At 35.6% G+C, this 21,260-nt stretch overlaps 1 long non-coding RNA gene across 1 annotated transcript; it reads right to left on the bottom strand.

The window, feature by feature from the left end:
- Positions 1-5,348: 5,348 nt before the first annotated feature.
- On the bottom strand, positions 5,349-20,241 carry LOC141489943 (uncharacterized). The gene is made up of 3 exons (XR_012469025.1): positions 20,116-20,241; positions 7,440-7,529; positions 5,349-5,749 (listed from the first exon to the last, which is right to left on the bottom strand). It is a non-coding gene; the product is annotated as an uncharacterized LOC141489943 (long non-coding RNA).
- Between the last annotated feature and the right edge of the window lie 1,019 nt (positions 20,242-21,260).

Raw genomic sequence — 21,260 nt, 5'->3', positions numbered from 1 at the left:
TGTTCTTAATCTCTAATAGGATCTAAAGCTTAAAGAGACCTCAGACCAGGAAATTTTAGCCTTTTTTTTGTATGTCCCAGATTTCTTCAGCAGTCCAGTAAAGCCTATGAATCCATTTGCAGAATAATGTGATTTTTTTTTAAAAATTCTAAATTGAAGGAAATGCTAAATTTCAGTTTGAGTTTGATGGGAATAAAGATAATTTTTTTCCATTCATATTCATATCCCCCTGACACCTGTCCCTGGATACTCTGAGGATCCAAGTTAAACCCTCCTGACTTAGAAGTGATCATGTCCAACCTCCTGATTTTACAGAGTAAGAAACTGAAGTCAAGAAAGGTCAACTGAGGTCTAAGTTCACATAGGCAAAATAAAATAAGAGTCAGATTTAGAACTTTGCATTCTAAATTCAACATTTCCCCCCTATTTCCTTATGCTCCTTTTAAGTGTAGTTTCAAAGAAGACACCAAAGAACAGAGCATGCCAAATGTAGGTTAGCTATAAAAATCTGAGTAGTGTGAATTGTTAAGCATTGTAATGTGTCACCAAGGGACGTTATAGAATTTTGTTCCAAAAATGGTAGATTGGCATTTTTCTGGGATGATCTATGTTTGGGGGTCAGCCTGATGGGCAGAGAATATAGGTGATTTCTTCAGGTCTTTTACAAGTCTAAGATTTTATGAAGTCTCTTCCTTGGTGTTTTTCATTAATTGACTTAACTACTTCTCATAACAGAACTGTGCTACCTGGTGAGATCCAAGAACACAGTACAGCATGTGCCCTCAAATGGATATTCTGCCAAAAGTTCTGTTTGTTTGAACTGGATAGGCTCATTTCCTGTAGAATTTAAGGAGTTACCAGCTCTTTAAAAAATTCCCAACTCTTCTTCTGTATAGCTTTTTGGGTAAAGAACAGCCTGGATGAGAAGGCCAATTTTTAAACACACACACACACACACACACACACACACACACACCTGTTCAAAGTCACAGGGCAAGTGTCTGAGGTGTCCTGTCTCAGGGGATGATATGAGATAAATTGAAGGTAGGCATACCAAGGAAAGCAGACCAAACTGTAAGTCTTTAATCAACATGAATAGCTTTGAGTAAAATCAGTGGGAATGGTCAACATTTATCTCAAACTGGATTTATTTTGATTGGCAATCATATTAGCTAAGCCTGGCAACCTGGCCTTGAGTTTTTGATTTTCAAAAAAGCTCCCTAGTACTGTTTCCACACTAATTTCCTTTCCTGACTTGTGCCATGAGTCCTTGAACTAAGCTAGCTTTCAGATGCTCTTTCTCACTTCATTTATTTTGTAATGAATGGATTTAAAGGTGCATCAGCTCTCCCTGGTTAGAATCATACTCATCCATTCCTCTCACTCATACTGCCACCATTTTAGTTCAGACCCTTTTCAAATCTTACTTCTCCCCCAAAGAATGTTACTTTTAAAAATACATATTTTGTTTTTTATACCAGCAATTTTCCACATTATTCTTCCCCTTCTTGCCAGAGAGTTATCTCATATAACAAATATCATTTTTAATGGAAAAAAAGATTGATTAGCACATTGAAAAATTATGAAAATGTTGTGAAGGCCTTGACTTTTTGTCTTTTCTTTGTATTTCCAGAGTCTAGCTCATAATAAGCACTTAAAAAATTATTGTGGGATTATTTGAGTCTCACCTGGACTATAGTGTCATTTCCTTCTGGTCTGCATGCCTCCATTTATTTGGACTATAGAGTTAGGCTTACTGCTGATCTCCCTATGTCCATTCTCTCCAAACCATCCCTTCCACAATTGTCTAAATAATCTTGCTTTGGCACAGGTCTAAACAATTCCCTTCTAATTCAAATGAGCTGGAAGAATTGTGATTTAGTAGTTTATAAGGAACTAACAAGACCTTGATACTTCCTCCGCTGCTCAGCTCCCCCATCCCAGACCTTCCTTCCTCACTTTTTTATCCTTCAGAAAGGCAATGTGCTGTGTCAGCATTAAAAGTGCCAGCCGGGCACAGCACTGAGGGCAAGAAGACAAATTATACCCAGTGAACATTGGCAGTAAAGATATTTATAATTTGTTTGGGGACTTTAAATAGATGCTTGAACTCTGTGGCAAATCTTAATTTAGATAAGTCTAAGTGCACATGAAAGGTTTTAGTCATTTCATAGGAACAAACAATTCATAGCATTTCAGAGGTCTTTCAACCTGAGAAAGGGAGAGTGGGACACTTTACATATTGGTCCTTTGTCTTCATCCTTTGACAGGTTTTTGAAGAAAATTTAAGTTGATAGTTCATTATGCTTCTTTCATGAAATTCAAGAAACTAGAAGCCCTGATATTTTATCAGTATTTGTGAAATTGTTTCCACACTGCTCTCTATTTAGCACATAATTCTGAGTCAGAAGCTGTGTCAGAAGGAGCTGTGGTATCCCAGGAGGTTTATTTAGCACAGGCATAGTACTCTTGCTAAGTTAGGAATGTGAGTTGTTTTTCTAATCAAAAAGAAGAGAAGAAAATCCAAAATGAAGACTTAGACCTGGTTCTGATAAGAGGATGCCCAATGGAGCATCAGTCATCTCTCAGTATTGTAGGCAGAAAGACAGCTCTAGTCATTATGGCAACAGTGGTGGAGCTGATGTATGGAATAACAAGGAAAGAACTTCAGAAGGTCTGAACTAGAATGGGGACAATGGGAGTAGAGAAGTATATTGTAGGCTACTAAATAAGATGGGATTGAAGAATCTCTGAATTCCTTATCTACAAAACACGATTTTGGGGGGTGTCTACTACTTCCTCATTTGTAAAAGGAGGAAGTTGTGTTAGATGTTCTCTTAGGTCCTCTCTGGCACTAGATCCTGTATTATCTGCCAGACAAGGTACTCCAGTAAGCACAAAGACAATTCCATTCAATTCACCAAATATTTATTAAGCACCTACTGTGTGCAAAATTTTAGAGCAGGCATTGGGGAAGATAGGAAGATCAATAATATATGGCCCCTGCCCCTATCAATTCTAGTCTGTAAGTTTCATAAATGACCTACTAAACATTCAAGAGATTAATAGACAAGTTCTTCTGGCAACTGAAGTTGATGGTGGGGGTTAATCTGTTAATGGCTCCTAGAATGGCTACTTATACAAAATTAATAATACCACCACTGGCTTCTCTGGTCTTGAAATTTTTAGATATAGGATAACTGAAACAGTTCACAAGAAGAGGCACCATGATTTTTCCTCTAAAATGAAGCAGACTTTTGGGTATTAGTCTAAGTTTGTACTAATCTGACTCATGAGCAAAAATGGCAGAATATGGTCTTTGTCCTTAAAGGATTTTACTTATGTCTTCCCCAATTTACATTCTTAATAGTAGAATAATATGGCATTTCAGAGTTTACAGAACACTTTCTCTCCAAGTTCACAATTACAAGTAACACAAGTATATTATCTCATTTTTGGATGAAGAAACTGTGGCTTATGACAATCAACTGGCTTACATACTTAGGATAATATTCCCATTAAGTGTTAGTAGAATGGTTTCCTGGTTTCAAGTTCCAAGTTCTTCCTTCCATATCAAAATCTTTAAAAGAAAATGAAGTTCATTTTGTAGAGTCCATAGGTCTTGAGTAAAAGTAAATACAATAAATACATTTTATTGTTGAGAGGCTTACTTAATTACCTACCTGAAAAGCCTTCTACAAATGAAGAAACTGAAGCCCTGAGAGGTTTGGAGACTAGTTAAATTCACATGGTAAATAGTGAATAGCAGAGCGAGGATTCAAACTCACGTTCATTGACTCTAAATCTAGAGCCCTCTGGTGGAACCATTTCCTTTTGTTCTGTGCAAACTCCTTCATTACTCTGGCTTTCACTTTACTCCAATGTGAAGGTTGGACTAGATCTCTTAAGATGTATTTTCCAATTTTAAAATTCTGTAATTCTATTTTTATTATGGTATTATTTAAAGGCCTGGCATTTCTGAAGTAAGAATCACCTTCATCTTCTCTCCCTGTCCACCCAAACTCTTTATTTTTATTTGAGAAGTCTGAAGTATGTCATAATATATATTCACAGTTTTCTTTGAAGACTTCAAGGAGTTAGTCTGAAGATAGCTATATTTTCATCAAAGACTTTTAAGCTATTGAAGCTCAAGGCACAATTTTCTTCTTGTCCTTTTCTCAAAATTCATCTCATCTTTGTTTGAAGGGAATGTTCCACTTGGGTTCCCCATTATCACTTGTGGGATCTCTGAACTGACAACATGTACAAGACCAAGGCAGTTGACCCAGACATGAATTTCTCCAGTATTGGTGTGTATATCAGAGTATCATGAGAGGCGTGGTGGTAGACTAGGATATATAATATAATATAAATAAATATAATATATAAAATTTATATTATATATAAATATAATAAATATAAATAAAAGCTTTTTTAAGAAAGCAAAAAAAAAATCCCCACTGTCAAATCTTGTGTTTTATGTCTTTCCTACCTCAAGCATCTCACCTTCCAAACCTTTTTCCACTCAGCTGTAAAAGTAATTTTTCTCAAATAAAGGTCTAATTATGTTTATTCCTTTTCTCCTTGCTCCCACCAAGTGAGCTCCAGTGGCTTTCTATTATATCTATAATAAAATATAAATTCTATAAATGCCTCTGTTCGACATTTAAAACACTTCATAACCTGGTCCTCCTTTCCTACCTTTCTAGTTTTTTTAATACTTGACCACTCCAAGCGCTCTCCAGTTCAGCAAATCTGATATTCCATTGTCCATCTCCATTTCTCCTCATTTCATACCTGAAATACCTCATCCCTCATCTCTATCTCTTTGAACACCTTTCCTGGTTTTTCCCTAGTCATTAGTGCTTTTTCTCCCACTACCTTTCATCTAGTCTCCATATAGCTTGCACCTCTCCAGTTATTTACCCCACTAGAATTTATATTCCCAGAGGGTATTCTTTTTTGCCTTTGTTTCTCCAGCACAATGCCTGGAAAATATTGTGTAAAAAATGCTTTTTTTGGTCAATGATTTCACTATTCTTTGCCTCAGTTTATTCAATTGAAAAGAAGATAGTTGGATATATATGTATATATCCAACTATATATTAATATATCTTCTGAAAAGGTATTTTCCAACTGAAGCATTGTGATTTTCATAGACTCCATGAGTCTATGGAATACATCCAGGGAGAGAAATTCAGAATCAAAGGGCAGGTTCTAGCAAAGAGTAGATAGATATGCCAGGAGAAGTAGACATAGCAATGAACATAAACAAGTTTTTACTCCTTCTGATCCTTATTGTATCAACCTTTTCCTAATACCTCTCTGAAATCTAACACTTGGTCCCCTCTTATTCAAATGTAGTAAACTTGAGAACTTCTGGTTTGTGATTCTGAGCCCAACAAACTGCCATAGCAGACTGTAATGAGAAAAATGAAAAGGAAGATGACTTATACATAATAATGGAAAGAATGTACCCTACACAGACAGTTTCAGCAGTATGGGACAAGAGTAACATTTCAATCTTAAGACTTCCCAGAGATGAGAACCAAATCAATTTCCTTTCAGGAAAGAGACAATTTTGGCATTAGGAAAAGAACTGGAAAAAAATTTGATTCTGCTCTTTTGGGCATAGTAAAAAGTCCTGGAAATTACAAAGTAAACACTAGTTTGTGTGTGGAAGGGCAGGAATTGGAAATTTTCCTTCACTTGACTTTAAAGTTGAAATATCCATAATTCATCCTGTAAGCTGTAAAGAGAAGGGATATTGTTAATAATTATAGGAAGAAAGAATAAAAAGATTATATCTATCAAGAAAAGATACCTGTTATATTTGAATGGCACTTTAATAGGCGAAGAGTGGTGATAATCCATTGTGTCAACAATTTTATATATTTTTCACTCTAATATATGACAGTTCTTACTGTGCACACATCTTTGTCTAAGCAGTAACATTTTTGCAGGTTATACCATACTGTTTGCTAATATAGTGTTTGAATAATGCATTAAGCAAAAGTGGGAGAAGTAGTTTACTATATCTCAAGCATAGGTTATTTTTTGTACTAAAATTCAATACTCAGAAAATAAGATAACAGTGTCATCATCTCAATGATTGCAAAAATTCTTGGTGAGATAGGTGCTATTATTCCCATTTAAGAGTTGAAAAAAATTGAAGCAGATAGCAGTTAAATGAATTGCCTAAGGTCACACAACAAATAAATGTTTGGGGATTAATTTGAACTCAGGTCTTCCTGACTGCAGTCCAACACAATATACAGAGTACCACCCAGCTGCCTTTACACAACAATGGCAACAACAGTTTTGACCATTGGAGTTGAACTTGCTAATTTCCTCTTGCTCTTGATAAATATGACTATGCATTCCCAAGATTTTATTCTAGTTATTATGACTAGTTTTCAGGGAATAAATCTCTTCACAACTCTTTGTTAGTCTCTCCTGCCCCTTCAGGAGTTCTCCAGATACTATTAGCCCCTTAGCTTTTGAATCTGCTGCTTCTTTACAGTTATGCTGATCAGGACCAGAATCCATGCAAGTGATATTTGCTGGGGCCCTAGCACCATTTATCTCTCCAGGGCATAAAACTGAAAAGATAAGAATCTTTCTTTAATAAAACACTAATAATGAAATGTGTGGATTTGTTGGGTATATGTATGGGTGAGCAAGCTCTCAGATCTAGGATTTTGGAATCTGAACTGCAAAACTCTGTATGATTCATTTCTATAAGGAGTGGTTGACTTGTATGAGAAGTGGTTCCAAGTTCTCCAATACAACTTTCTTAAACTAGAGGACTTATCAGGGTATGGGAAAATTTAAGGGCAGAATCAAAGCCATTCCCTAGGATCTTTGAGAACTCTCCAGCTTCTCTAAGGATCTCTCCTCTCTTATATAGATTCAAACTGTTGGAAAAGGGACAAATTAAGTCTCCTAGGAAAAGCCCTCAAATCCTCAGGATACAAAGTGCCTTAGGATAGGATACATTACTCTCACTGAAGAATGTAAATCAGCAGTCAGATAACTAGTCCATTCTGTTAAGTATCCCCACTTTTAACTGAAGTTCCATTGGCACTATTTGTTCTTTTCCCAATGCTTCTAGCTATTGTCATTGATCTTAGACTACTGCTTTGCCACTCCTTGCTTATTTGATCAAGACTTGGCTTGTTGACCACACCCCTGTTGGCTCCTATCACCTGCCCAGCTCACATACATAAACATTTGTTTCTAGTTCCAGATCTGGCCTCCTTCCCCTTTCCTTAGTTTGGGCTCCCCCCAACTTTGACCCCCAGCTACTGGGCCATTTGCCCACCTAAGCTCTACAAGTACCAACAGCCACTCTTGTTTCTGCAGTATAGACTCCACCCTTTGGCCACCATCCTGAACTGCAATTACCAACACCTGCCAGCTAGCCCCACCTGTCTTACCTTGGTGGGAATTCTTCAAGGAGTTCCACCCAGTTGAGTCCTGCCAAGTTGGTTCATTTTGAGTCACTGTGGGTACTGAGGGGTATTGACCTTGATGATGGACGGAGCAATGGAATACATGAAAGACATGATAAACATTAAATCTATGGGGAAGTTACAGCTGTGGGACACAGTATTGATTACCCTGGTGATGAACAAAGGATCTAGGACTATATCACATTTCTCTTTAAAAGGTTGAGTCTAATAAATATAGTGAGGAAATCACCATTCTTTCTTGGTTCTTATAAAAATTCCCCCATGATTTTCTATTGTTTGTCTAAATCTTATAGAATTGTTTTAACTTTTGAAATATTAATCAATTATAATTCAATTGGTCTGACTTGATAGCTGTACAAAACTAGGATGGTGGTTCCAAGAATGAGGCCATGATTATCTGGGGGAAAATAGCTCACATTTATATAGTACTCATTACTATTCTGGAAGGTAGGTAAGAGCACATATAATTTCCATTTTATAGACTGGAAAACTGAGGTTTGATGACAAAATCTATAGATATAATGGCATAGTTATTGTAGCCATAGCTGCAGCTGGAGGACGTTATTGATCTTCCCAGCCCAATCATTCCAAGTACAACACCTCAAAGGTTTCCATGAGTTCTTCTCCTAGTCCTATGGCCACCATCAATCTAGTAATGGAGGGAAGGGTCTTAGAGCAAGTTCACAGAGCTAGACTGGAAAACATGTCTAGGCAACCTGCCTGGGAAATGGTAAGAAACATAAATGTAGAAGACAAGTGGACAGGAGCCATCCCTACAAGTTTTCTTTTTGTTTTTTTTTTTAGGTTTTTACAAGGCAAATGGGTTAAGTGTCTATTACTAAGTGTCTGAGGCTGGATTTGAACTCGGGTACTTCTGACTCCAGGGCCAGTGCTCTATCCACTGCACCACCTAGTCGCCCCATCCCCACAAGTTTTGCTGATGTCTCTAAGAACTTAGGCCATACAGGATTCTTAAGACAAAGAAACCAAAAAAAAAAACCTTAAACTGATCACTTTCTTTTTACAGCACCTTCATTGTTCAACATATCCTTTCCCCTCCTTTATAACAAACAATAAAAAGGAACTATGATGAAAAAGAACTTCTGTGAAATTATTCATAATATCGACCAAGACTGATGATATATGTAGTGTTCTATACCCATAGTCCCCCACTTTTGCAAAGAAGGGAGAGAGGTAGATTCTCAAATCCCTTCTTATCAATCAAGTGCGGCCATCACAGGCATCCAGGATTCAACTTAGATTTGTTGTTCTTATTCTTCTTTCCATTTGTATTATTTTGGTCTTTGAATTCATTGTTTTCCTGACTCTGTTTACTTATTTTGAATTAATTTATATGCCCTCCTGTGTCATCTTGTATTTTTTCATAGTCATTGTTTCTAATGGTACAACAATATTCCATTATACTTTTTTAGGTATTTTCAGATCTATTGAGATCTTCTTTATTTATAGTTGCTTACTAACATACAAAGGGCTCCTGTAAATATTTTGGTAAAATTATAGATTTTTTTTATCCTTTGAATCTGATGGCCTTTTCTCAATTCTCAGCTTGCTTGACCTCTCCACAATCTTTGTTATTGTTAATCACTCTATTTTCCTGGATATTTTCTCTTCTCAAAGCTTTTTTGACAACCCTCCCTTTGTTTTCCTCCTATTTGCATGACTAGTTCTCAATCACCTTTGCTGGATCATATGGATACATCTACCATAATATGTACCTTCTCTTGAATATACTCCAAAGTTTTGAACTGTACTCTTTTCTTTTTTAGCACCATACTCTTTTATTGATCACTTCATTATCTCCCATGGATCAAATCTATGAAAATGTCTCTCAAAACAAATAGAACTCTCCTAAGTTCTAGCCTTGTCTCTCCAACTATTTGGAGTCTACCCAAAGTTTGTATGTTGGGTTTCCCAATACTTCTTTAATTGAAGAGATAATTAAAAGTAACATTCTAAACTCAATATTTCCAAAATAGGATTCAGTATTTTATTTTTTTTAAATTTTCAACATTCATTTTTGGTAAGATTTTGATTTCCAAATTTTTCTCCTTCCCTCTTTTTGTCCCTCCCCAAGACAGCAAGCAGTCTGATATAGGTTATTCATGTACAATCATGTTAAACATATTTCCACATTAGTCATGTTGTGAAAGAAGAAAAAGAACAAAAGGGAAAAAACCAAGAAAAAGAAAAATTAAAATAAAAAATGAAAATAGTATGTTTTGATCTACATTCAGACTACATAGTTCTTTCCCTGGATATGGAAAGTATTTTTCCAGCATGAGGCTTTTTGAATTATCTTGGATAATTCAATTGCTGAAAAAACTAGGTCTATCATAATTGATCATTGCACAATGTTGCTATTCCTGTTTATAATGATCTCTACAGTATTTCATTCCATAATTTGATCCCTCTTACAAAATTCTCTATTTCTATCAAGACTAACTTCATCCTTCCAGTTTTTCAAATTCACAATATTCTCAACTTTTCAATTTTTCTTATCTGACATATCCCAGCAGTTGTTATTTCTATTGTCATAATTGTTGTATCTGTCCCTTTATCATTGTTTATTCTCAGGTGGCAGCATCTTGTTATCTCTTCAATTTAGATCCTCATCACTTCTTTCCTGGACTCTTGTGATGGCAATAGTTAGAAGTCCTGAGTTGAAGTTATGGATCTGTCACTTGAAACTTATATAAATATGAGCAATTCACTTAACTTCTTTAGGCCTCAGTTCCTTATTTGTAGAATGAGGGTATTGTATAAGATGACTCCTGAGGGAACTTCTATCTCCAAATCTATGGTTTTATGAGTCTAGGGTCTATGATCCAACCAGTTGCCAGCCATCTCAATTCTGCCTTCAAAATATTCCTCCTATTTGTCCCATTCTCACTACATGGCCATTACCACAGTTTAGGCATTTATCATTTCTCACCTAGACTACTATGATAGCTTCATCATTGTTCTCTCCTTTCTTCAACCCATCTCCATCTCAACTATAAAAATTATGTTTGATGGCACAAAATTGCTAACACTCTTTAGTAATTTCCCATAATCTTGAAAATAAAGCACAAACTCTTCAGTCTATTGTTTTAAACCTGGCTCCTGTCTTTTTATAGAATTATTTCATATTATTTTATCTTCATTACAAACTGATTGGACAAGTAATGTAGGGAAATATTTTAATTTTTGGAAAAGTGTGTCAATTATTATGTTGTTTGAATCTAACTTTATGTGACTAAATTGTACTTAAATCTAGAATGTAATGCTGACCTCACTAATGCCCCAGGAAAGGAGATACCTCTAAGGAAAGTTTTGAAAGTTTTGTTTGGAGTCCACTCAAAGTTTGTATGTTGGGTTTCCCAATAACATGTGCTCATTTTTGAATTTTTATGCTTACTTCCTGATATATATCTCAAGTGATCTTACCTGGGAACTGCCCTTTTCTGGAAACCGTCTACTATGTGCTGGTCACCTAGTTGCTGCCCTTATTTCATCTCTATATTCAAGCCTCACAGAGACCTGAGCTAGGAAGAGTCATACCTTTTTCCAACTTTCCCTTAAGCCTAAACAACTTAAAATTCTAAACTTTCATTAGATTTAGGCTTTTGTTCTCAACAGAAAATATTCCACCTCAATAGCTAATATTTGTATAATTTCACTTATCTGTCTTTGTTTTTCTGATTTTGAATAGACAATTGTTTTCATATGACCAGCATTTCTAACATATTCCCCCATCCTATGACCAAAAAATAACTCTTCTTTTCAGAACAATTTAAAAATATTTTTTAAAAAGTTCAACAAAACATCAATCCAGTATGATAATATGATGTTCTATACATGTAGTCTCCACTTCTATAATGAAGGAAGAATGATATATTCCTCAAACCTGTTTTTAGGGCTTGATCTTGGCCATCTCAATTACATAATAGTTTTTTTTTCATTTTTGCTCATTGTTGTTATTTCCTTTTGGACTACTGGGGTTATTTTTTATTTTCAGATTTATGCATATTATCTTTCTAAGCTTTGCATTTATCATATTCATAATTTCTTAAAGTACAATGCTAAATTGTTATTATTTATTCATATGTCACTATTTGTTAGGTCATTTCCCAATCAAAAAGCATCTACTTGTCTTCATTTCTTTCCAATAAAAAAAAAGTCTTACTATAAAAAAGGAACCTTCCTAATACACCTTTTTGGTGTATCAGGAATTTTTATTTCCTTGGGTTATATACCTAGTAGTGGAATCTTTGGGTTACAGGGTACACATGCATTTTTTTCCTTAATAAAAATGACTAGGGGTGTTGTTGAGGAATATGAGTGGATAAAGAAGTCCTTATCCTAAATTCACCTTGAACTATAGGAGAATCTTTAACATCATTTCAAAGTTAGGATAAATCTCTATTAGTATCTGAATTTAATGACAATTTTAAGGGTAGGGAGGAGAAGTATTGGGATGTTGTCTTCAGGGTGGTTGATCATGCCCTTCAAATCTGCATATTTCCAGAATGCTGGACCAGTGACCGAGGAGTCTGGTTGTCAAAGGAAATGCTGACAAAAGGATTCAGATGTGAATTCTACTTACCAGAAGTCTATGCTATGATTGGTCATGCTGATTTAATCATGGAATTTCGAGGATCATAGTGAAGAGGAGAGATTGGGTGATATACAATATGATTGTACCCTGATAGCTATCAACAGTTTTTCAAAGGCTGTGGATTTTATATTAGAAGGTCTGATATGGGTGTAAAGTTAGCAAATCAGACTTCTAAATTCTAAATCCAATGGTCCCTTAATTATACATTACTGATCTTTCAGATATCTGATTTAACTTTCTAATAGATTAAGAAGGACCACCTAATTTAAGAAAACTCTTTATAACAAATATTAGACAAATCAAGCAATGATTATTCATAATGCAAAAAATTTATCATAGGATTCCTATAAATAATGAATTCTTTTGATATATTTGGCCATTCACAATACATTAAAAGATCCATAAGAAAGTGGAGTGGGGAAAAAGGGTAAAGGAGGAAAAAAGAGGGAGACTCAAAGCTGGAGAGTTAGAAACAGTATTAAAATGAATGCCAATCATAACAACAAAGGTAAAATGTCTCAGAATTCTGATGTGAGCCAATGATACAATGATTTGCTTTATAGAGAATCCATCTACTTAAAACTTTCCAAGAATACCTCCATTGAATATAGCTACACTGAAAATATGAGATCAGCAACCAGCAGCATATACCACATTTTCCCTAAGTTCTATATGGGTACTTAGATATGAGATCTACCTCAAAACAAATTACAGTAGAAGATGAGATATCTTATAATTATAGACAAAGGAAGAATTTTTGACTTAAGGGTTAGAGATGATCATCATAAAATATAAAAAAGACAATTCTAATGACAAAAAAGAAAAGCTTTTTTACATAAACCAAGTCAGTGCAGTTAGGATTAAAATTAGAAGGGAAATCATGAACTGGGAAAGAATTTTTGCAGAAAATTTTATTGATTAAAGTACAAAATTTATACAAGATATATGTACTTAAATATTACAAATATATCACATCAAAAGTCATTCCCCCAAAAGATATGGTCAAACATATGAATGAATATTTCTCAAAAGAAGGAACAGAACCTATTGACAACCATATTGAAATATAGAAAACAGTAAATATGCAGAATTTGAAGATTAACAAAACATTTGAATGTTATCTCATTTTCTTCTGTGAAGAAAGTGCTACTATTATTGTCGTCTTATAGATAAGGTGCTGAGGCTGAAAGACTTTAAATGAGTTTCTAGGGTCATCCAGCTAATAAGACTGAAATATGAATCAACTTCTAGTTCACTCTCGTATAAATGGTGCCACCTAGTTATTTTTACATGAAACAATAACTATGTTTTAAAAAACGTAAATCAGCAACTCTAAAGTTCCATCTCGTGGACCTGATTGGCAATAATAATCAATAAAAGGAAAGTGGCAATTGTTGAAGCAGCATACAATGACAAGCACATTAATGAATTAGATCAACCTGTCTCTGGATAGCTATTTTATACACTTCTCAAAAAAAAAAACCCCAAACACTCAATTATATATAACCTTTTATTCAAAGATACCACTTCTAGGTATATATTCCAAAGAGATCAAAGACATAGTAGAAGGACCTATATACCAAAATATCAAATACAGTAAGTTCTGTTATTGCAAGCAACTTGAGGAAAGTGGATACATTTCCATTTAGAAATGACTGAACAACTTATGGAAAGTGAATATAATAGAATATCATGCCATAAGAAGCATAAAAGGGAGAGATTCAGAGAAAACTGAAGAAGATATATATGGAACTAACGGAGAGTAAAGAGTAAAAACTGGAAAATAAGTCATAAAATGATTATAAGATTGTAAAGGAAAACAACTTTGAAAGATTTGATAAAACAATACTGAAAGAACAACTATGATCAAGGCAGTTACTAGTCATAATTCCAGAAGACTGATGTTGAAACATATTTCCCCCTTTGGTAGAAAACTGTTATAATGTAGGCAGAGTGAGACAAACATGTTCAGATATTACCAATATGTTCATTTGTTATATTATAAGATAGACATTTTATTTGGAGGGCAAGAAAGTGAATAAAAAGAAAAGAAGAAAAGAGTGATCAGCAGGAATGCAGACAAACAGTAAAATGTTGGTGCCATCATGTTAAATTTAACATATGCTTTTTAAAAAGTATATAACAGAGACTCATTATTTCATATCTATAAAAAAGTTAGCTCTCCCTGACCATAGGCCAACTAAAAGTGGGAAGAATCCCAGAAGCTTGCTGGGTGGCCTGGAATTAAAATTTGGTATGGAAAATTAGGGATACAGTAGTTTTAAATGGACATCCAAGAACCACAGTGTCATGAAAGGACAATGTTAAGGCAATGTAGTGAGTATTACAAATCTATTTCTCCCTAAGAATACTTAACTCTGTTTCACCTTGCTCCCTATTGGAGGTCCTTCTCAAAGACACTTCATGATTATTTTAAAAACTTGGTACAGTTCATGGAGGGAAGGGGAAAGGAGGAGAATAAGAAAAAGAAAAAAAAGAAAAATTAGGATAAAGAACAAGGATTTTCTCCTGCATTCTGAGACATCAGGGATGTGTTCGGGAAAAATAGATGTACCTACTCAGTGCTGAAGAAGAGAAAAGGCACCCTTTGACTCATCATAATCCTGAATGGATTCATTAAAACTCAGCATAAGAAATAAATAATTTCATAACATTATGAAAGCCCTTTAGTATTTGAAGGAAGGGGCTATACAATAAAAGATTTTTCTAGGGAGCATAAAGTTGAACCTATGTTTTTTAATTGGATAAAGAAGGGTTCCAGATATACGCACGTGTGTGTGTGTGTGTGTGTGTGTGTGTGTGTCTAAAGACCTTGTGCCCCAGGGCAGGTGATGAATGCCATCTGCTGGAAAATGTCAGAACTGTGAATGTCATAAAGAAACTAAACAGCACCAAATACAGTTAAAATAAGGTTGGGGATGAGCTATATAGGAGGCAGAGTTACAAAAGACCAGATATTGAGATGAGCAATGACCACCTGCTGGGAGTTGAAAGTTGAGAGAAATTACAAAAGACATATAGTGGAAACTTTGGAGAATTGCCAGTACCAAGTTATACTATTTCTAGAATTTTCAGTTATGGCACTGTAAGTCACTAATATTGCTTTGGTTTCTAGGCTTATTGGAGGTAGGATCTCCTGACTGCCTGTGGGTTCAGATGCTATTCTGTTTCCATTGTTGTTGTTTAGTCATTTCAGTTGTAGCAGACTCTTTATGACTCCATTTCATTCCTAGTTCATTTTATAGATGAAGGACAGGATTAAGTAACTTGATTGGGTCACACATCTAGTAAGTGTCTGAGGTCAGATTTGAATTCCTAAAGATGAATCTTCCTGGTTCTAAGTCCATTGTTCTATCGATTATGCCACCAGTTTATGAATTAAACATAAAATTTTGTTTTAAGTCTTGTATGTAGCAGGAACTATTGGCTGATCTTGCAGGTCTTCCATATACTAAAGATATTTGATTTCATCTGGGTGGGGACAATGAGTCAGGGAAATGGGAGTTCTCTAAAGTATATTCAGGCCCTCTGGCTCAGGTGAGAACTTCTGAGACAAAATCTAAGTAATGATTCTCTATGTTTCACATATAAAGATTATGTGACCAGCCCATCAGCAGTTCATATGTCCTGAATTGCCTCTGAGCTGATGGAAGGGACCTTCATGATGACCCATCCTAACTTCATTTTGCAGATGAGAAAACTGAAGTTTATCAGCAATAAATGACATACTCAAAGTCACACAATGAAGTAGTTTGGGACAAGGTCTTTTGTCTTGAACATGTTCTTTCTAATATGCCTCCATTTTTTTCATCCAATTCCATTGAGACTTTCTTACTTGTTCCCCTTTATAGATGTATAATTTGAGGACAGCTAGCTGGATTTCAATTGTAGACTGCATTTATGGAATAGAATGATGCTAATTGGCTCATAGTAGGGACAAAACAATGACTTTAGCCTGCACTTTACCCATATTTAATAGACATTGTCTCATCCAATATAGAAGTTGAATTGATCTTGGCTTCTTCACATTTGCTCCCATAATTTAAATGAAATTTATTCATTTTTATTTTTTTCATGAAGCAATTATTAAATCTGTCATTTACCTCTAGACTTTTTCTTCCTATTATACAAAATAATGTCATTTGGCAAAATGAATGGGACTTTAGTACAGGGAATATTAAAAAAGGCTTATGAAAAGAAATCAAATCTTAAGATAGTTTATTAAGCAGCACAAATATATTCATATTTGAAGCTACAGGGAATTTCATCAAATGATCTTCATGAGGAAATGACTAATAGAGTTTGGGGGAACCAGAGGAAAAGCATTGTACTTCCATCAGTCATTGGACCAAAAATGTTTGTTCTTCTGAAAGACCTTATGGCACAAGGAAAACCAGGTGACTGGAAGTTTAATGTTCTCATCACAGATTTTTATTCACTTGTGAAAAAAAAAACATTTTAGTCATAATATGGTTTCCAACACTGTCAATAGCAGCCAGGAAAAAAAAAAAACTTCTCTGAATTTATATGAAGTCTCAAAGTCTTGGCTTCAGGGAGTGATATTGGAATTGTAAATGAACAGCTGAGAGATCAATTTGAGTGTCCCACCATCAGAAAACAGAGAGGACCTGGGGAGTCAATTATTAAGTAAGAAGTCTATGGGAGGAAATAGTCTTAATGCAAGTATGCTGAGCCTTGTGAATAATTTGGAAAGAATGGCACATGGGTTTGGGAAGTTTTAGCTCCCTTCTCTCCCAGAAAGATAATTTTGGTGCAGGGAACCATAAACTAACAATGGACATTGGTATGCCAAGTGACTAAATGGCCGATCAGCAAAAGGAGGAAGAAAAATGAGCTGATGCTGATCCTCAATAGGGTTGAATCAGACATTAGCAGCAGGGAGTGATGCTTAACACATTGAAAAACAATAAAATAATCAACTATCAAAAGAAAAAAAATGAGTGAAACCGAGCCATCTCTCAGCAAATTCATGAAGGGAGAAGCTAGATCTTTCCCCCACCCATCCCTATATACTTATGTTCCTTTCCCTCTGTTGTTTTGGGCCTACCACTCTTGAACCTGCTTGTAGCTTTCCATACTTGGGCAATTCCCTCCTTCATTCTCTGGGGTCCTATAACAAAGCATTCCTATTTCCCACCCCAGTCTCTTAAAATTCTGATTTCTCCTGGCTATCCTGGTAAACCAAGCCATGTTAATATGTTTACATGTTTCAGAAAAGCAATTTTCCTTAACAGAGGATTTATATTTTAACAGACCTTTTGGGAAACATGGTCTTAATCCAAAATAATAACCAAATGCCAGAAATTTCATATATATGCAAGGATGGAAATAAAAGTAGAGGGGAGAATTTGAAGGAAATAAGTCTTTTTTCTTTAAATTTATTTAATCTTATTTCTAGTAGGAAAAGATTAAGGCAATGGCGGGACTGGAGAGAGTAAACAGGGCCAAGCAGATATATGATCAAAGGTATTCTGATTTCATATCCAATGAATAAAGTGGAAAATAAAGGAATCTTCTTTTTCTAGGATAATGGAAGTAATCAGAGGGTCAAAATGGTTGACTTTATTGAGTACATCTCCAGGCCAGAAACTGAGCATACTGAGTCATTATAGGCCACATATTATAGTCCTTTGTAGAAGGATGCACAGGACCTTGCTAAAGAACATACTGCAACAAATATAATGCATTTCATTTGCCAGGCCATACCATTGACTCACATGGACCTTGTCATCTGAAGTCATATGGACTGTTTTAAAGTATCACTGGACTCCTGTTGCCTTGACTATCTGGAATGTTTGCTTATGTGATAAGTAGTTGGAAGTTGGAAGTTTTAGTGAACTGCAAGTTTAATAAGAGCCAATAGAATGAATGACCTAACAAGCTACAAAAGTAGGTATTGATTCATTCACCAGATTGTTATCCAAGGACCTTGTACAGTGCCTGTATTGTGGATGTTGTCTAGAGGATGCTTGATAAAACACTTCTTGATTAATATAGAAAACCTATTGCAATTTTAGACGACATTAAAAGAGGTAGAATATCAATTACCAGGGAGATGTTTGTCTTACTCTGCTCTTCCCTGTTTGAACCAAGTCTGGAGTATTATGTTAAGTTCTGGGTATGATGTTTTAGTAGAACATTCATAACATGGAGAGGTTCTAGAGCAGGGAATGGTGAGAGAGATGGAAATCATTCCGCAGAAAAATTCATTGAAGGAATTTGGAATGCTTAGCCTATAGAAGAGGAAGAGGTCATGACAGGTGTCTTCATGTATTTTAAGATGATGGTAGAGGCATGTTCTGCTGGTTTCCAGAGATCAAGAAAATTGCAGAGGTGCAGATTTTTCAAAGTATTTAATAACAGATTGAATAGAAATATATAGACTTTTTCCACTTTGGCACCCTGATATCCTTTCAGTCCCATTGTAGTTTTCTTTCTGACTGAGAATCAGATAGAAGGTTCTCTATTTCCTTTTTTTAGGTCCAGTGAAGAGATGATTAATTTTCACAACACTTTGAAGTAGCCAAATCATCCTAGATACTCAGACCCAGGTGATATCCTCAACTCTTTCAACAAATGTAAATAGGCACACCCTCCACAAGAATATATAAACCAACATTCCAAACAATGTCTGGGACATCGTAGAAGGGATGCTTGTTTAGGTGATTCTGATCCAACTTGGAGTTTCTGTGATTCTATGTAAAAAAGGAGGCAGAAACAATACAGAAATCAAAAACAAACCAAAAAAAACTCATCTGGAGCATACTACTCTAAATATTCTGATCCTGACCTGCTCTACTGATAATTAACCTGGATCTCATATACCTACTCCGTATTGGTTTCTCCTGTTTTCTCGTTTTACTACCTTCCATAACATTATCTGCCATTTATCTTATAATCCTTTAATAGTAGCCCTCTCTTTGAGACTAATGAGCTTCAGGATGCTTCCCTGGGTTTGGGTACCCTTTCAATCAAGTTCCTTAATAGATAAGGTACAAGCTGACGTCTATACCTAGCTTTTGTTTGTCCTCTTTCGACTATTTAATGAATTACAAAATGCCCCCCTCCCTATCCCCTGTCTTGAACCTCCATCCCCTTTGGAGGAAGGAGAAGAAGAAGAAGAAGAAGAAGAAGAAGAAGAAGAAGAAGAAGAAGAAGAAGAAGAAGAAGATGATGATGATGATGATGATGAAGAAGATTTTTGTCCCAAGACTTTAGAAGAATTTCTTCTAAGCATTAAAGTGGAATTTAGGGGTCTTTTTTTTTAGATTTTTGCAAGGCAAATGGGGTTAAGTGGCTTGCCCAAGGCCACACGGCTAGGTAATTATTAAGTGTCTGAGACCGGATTTGAACCCAGGTACTCCTGACTCCAGGACCGGTGCTTTATCCACTGCGCCACCTAGCCTCCCCAAATTTAGGGGTCTTTACTCTGTTGTTCCATAGTCTTGGGGTCAGTTTTAAGTTTGGCTCTATGAAGAAACAAATGGAGACTCCCTAAGAAAGCATGGAAACGGGGGTGGCTAGGTGGCGCAGTGGATAGAGCACCGGCCCTGGAGTCAGGAGTACCTGAGTTCAAATCCGGCCTCAGACACTTAATAATTACCTAGCCATGTGACCTTGGGCAAGCCACTTAACCCCATTGCCTTGCAAAAACTAAAAAACAAAACAAAACAAAAAGCATGGAAATCAGCTCTCCTTTTAATTGATTCAAAAGATCATTGATTTATGACTTGAAGAGGCCTTAGAGATTGTCTAGTTCAACTTTGACATTTTTCAACTGAAGAAATTGAGGCGGGATGGCTAGGTGGCGTAGTAGATAAAGAACCGGCCATGGAGTCAGTAGTACCTGGGTTCAAATCAGGTCTCAGACACTTCATAATTACCTATCTGTGTGGCCTTGGGCAAGCCACTTAACCCTGTTTGCCTTGCAAAAATAACTAAAAAAAAGAAATTGAGGCACAGAGATGTAAAATGACTTACCCAAGGTAACACCAGTAGTGGATGACATTTGAACCCTGGTCCTTCTACTTGGAATGGAGTATTTATCCCACTGTGTCATACTGTCTTCTGGGCTGATTCAAACAATTCTCATAGAGGGTTCTTAAAGACTTTACTCTGAAGGAAACTGAAACCACGACTGGACTTAAATGGTTGGTCATTGTTCATTTGCTGACCTGTGGTTTTTAGGCAGCCCTGCTTCCTGTTGCCCCATGTTGCCAAGACAACATCTTCCTGCTCATTCCCCTTTGTTGTATGTGGGGGTTTAGATAATGTGTTCTAATCTAACAAATGTGCAGCAGGAGAGCCTTTGGGAAAAGAATGTGAAATAAAGCAATTCATATTCCAAACAATAATCAATGCTTAAAAAACTTGTGGAAAGTAATTTCTAATTTAAAATTCAAGGCTGAATATTTCCTTAGTGTGGACTAACATCCTAAATCCTAACCCCACCATTCAATGGATTTGAGAATACCTGGAAAAATCATAATTCACATTTATATAATACTTAAAGGTTTAAAAAATACTTTCTTCAAAATAATATTGTTAGATAGTTGATACAAATAAAATTACCAACATTTTACAAGATGAAATGAATTCTTCTGGATCAGGTAGCTAGATGATGTAGAATGGGAATTTGATCCCAGGTCTCCCATCACTAGATTCTGGGCAGTATATGTCAAAATACTTAGCAGGTCAATGTACCCTTGATAGAGGTTACTATTACACCATTGAGAACTTGCTGTTTCAAAACATTATGTAATTTTATTTGATATTTACAATAATTTTTGGATGTCTTTGGGCAAAATTTTTATTGTTTTCACTTTATAGAATTGAAAACTGAGTCTTGGGACAGCTAAATGATTTGCCCAAACTCTCATAGCCTAGGAATGACTAAACTGGAACTTGAATCCAAGTCTCCTGATACCTAATAAAAGACCCCAGGTTTCCTTTACTTGGTAAATAAGGTACCCATGTCTCTTCCCCTGGTCCCTACCCCCTTATCAACAGAATGTAAGCTTCTTGATAGATAGGGGGCTATTTTTCCATCTATTTTTTTTTATATCTTTAATTCATTTTTTTTAAAATTCCTGTGATGACCTGTGATTTAGTTGACTTTAGGAACT

The sequence above is a fragment of the Macrotis lagotis genome, chromosome 5, assembly GCF_037893015.1.
Source record: "Macrotis lagotis isolate mMagLag1 chromosome 5, bilby.v1.9.chrom.fasta, whole genome shotgun sequence".
Classification (NCBI taxonomy): Eukaryota; Metazoa; Chordata; class Mammalia; order Peramelemorphia; family Peramelidae; genus Macrotis; species Macrotis lagotis.
This window is presented reverse-complemented; position numbering and strand designations above follow the sequence as displayed.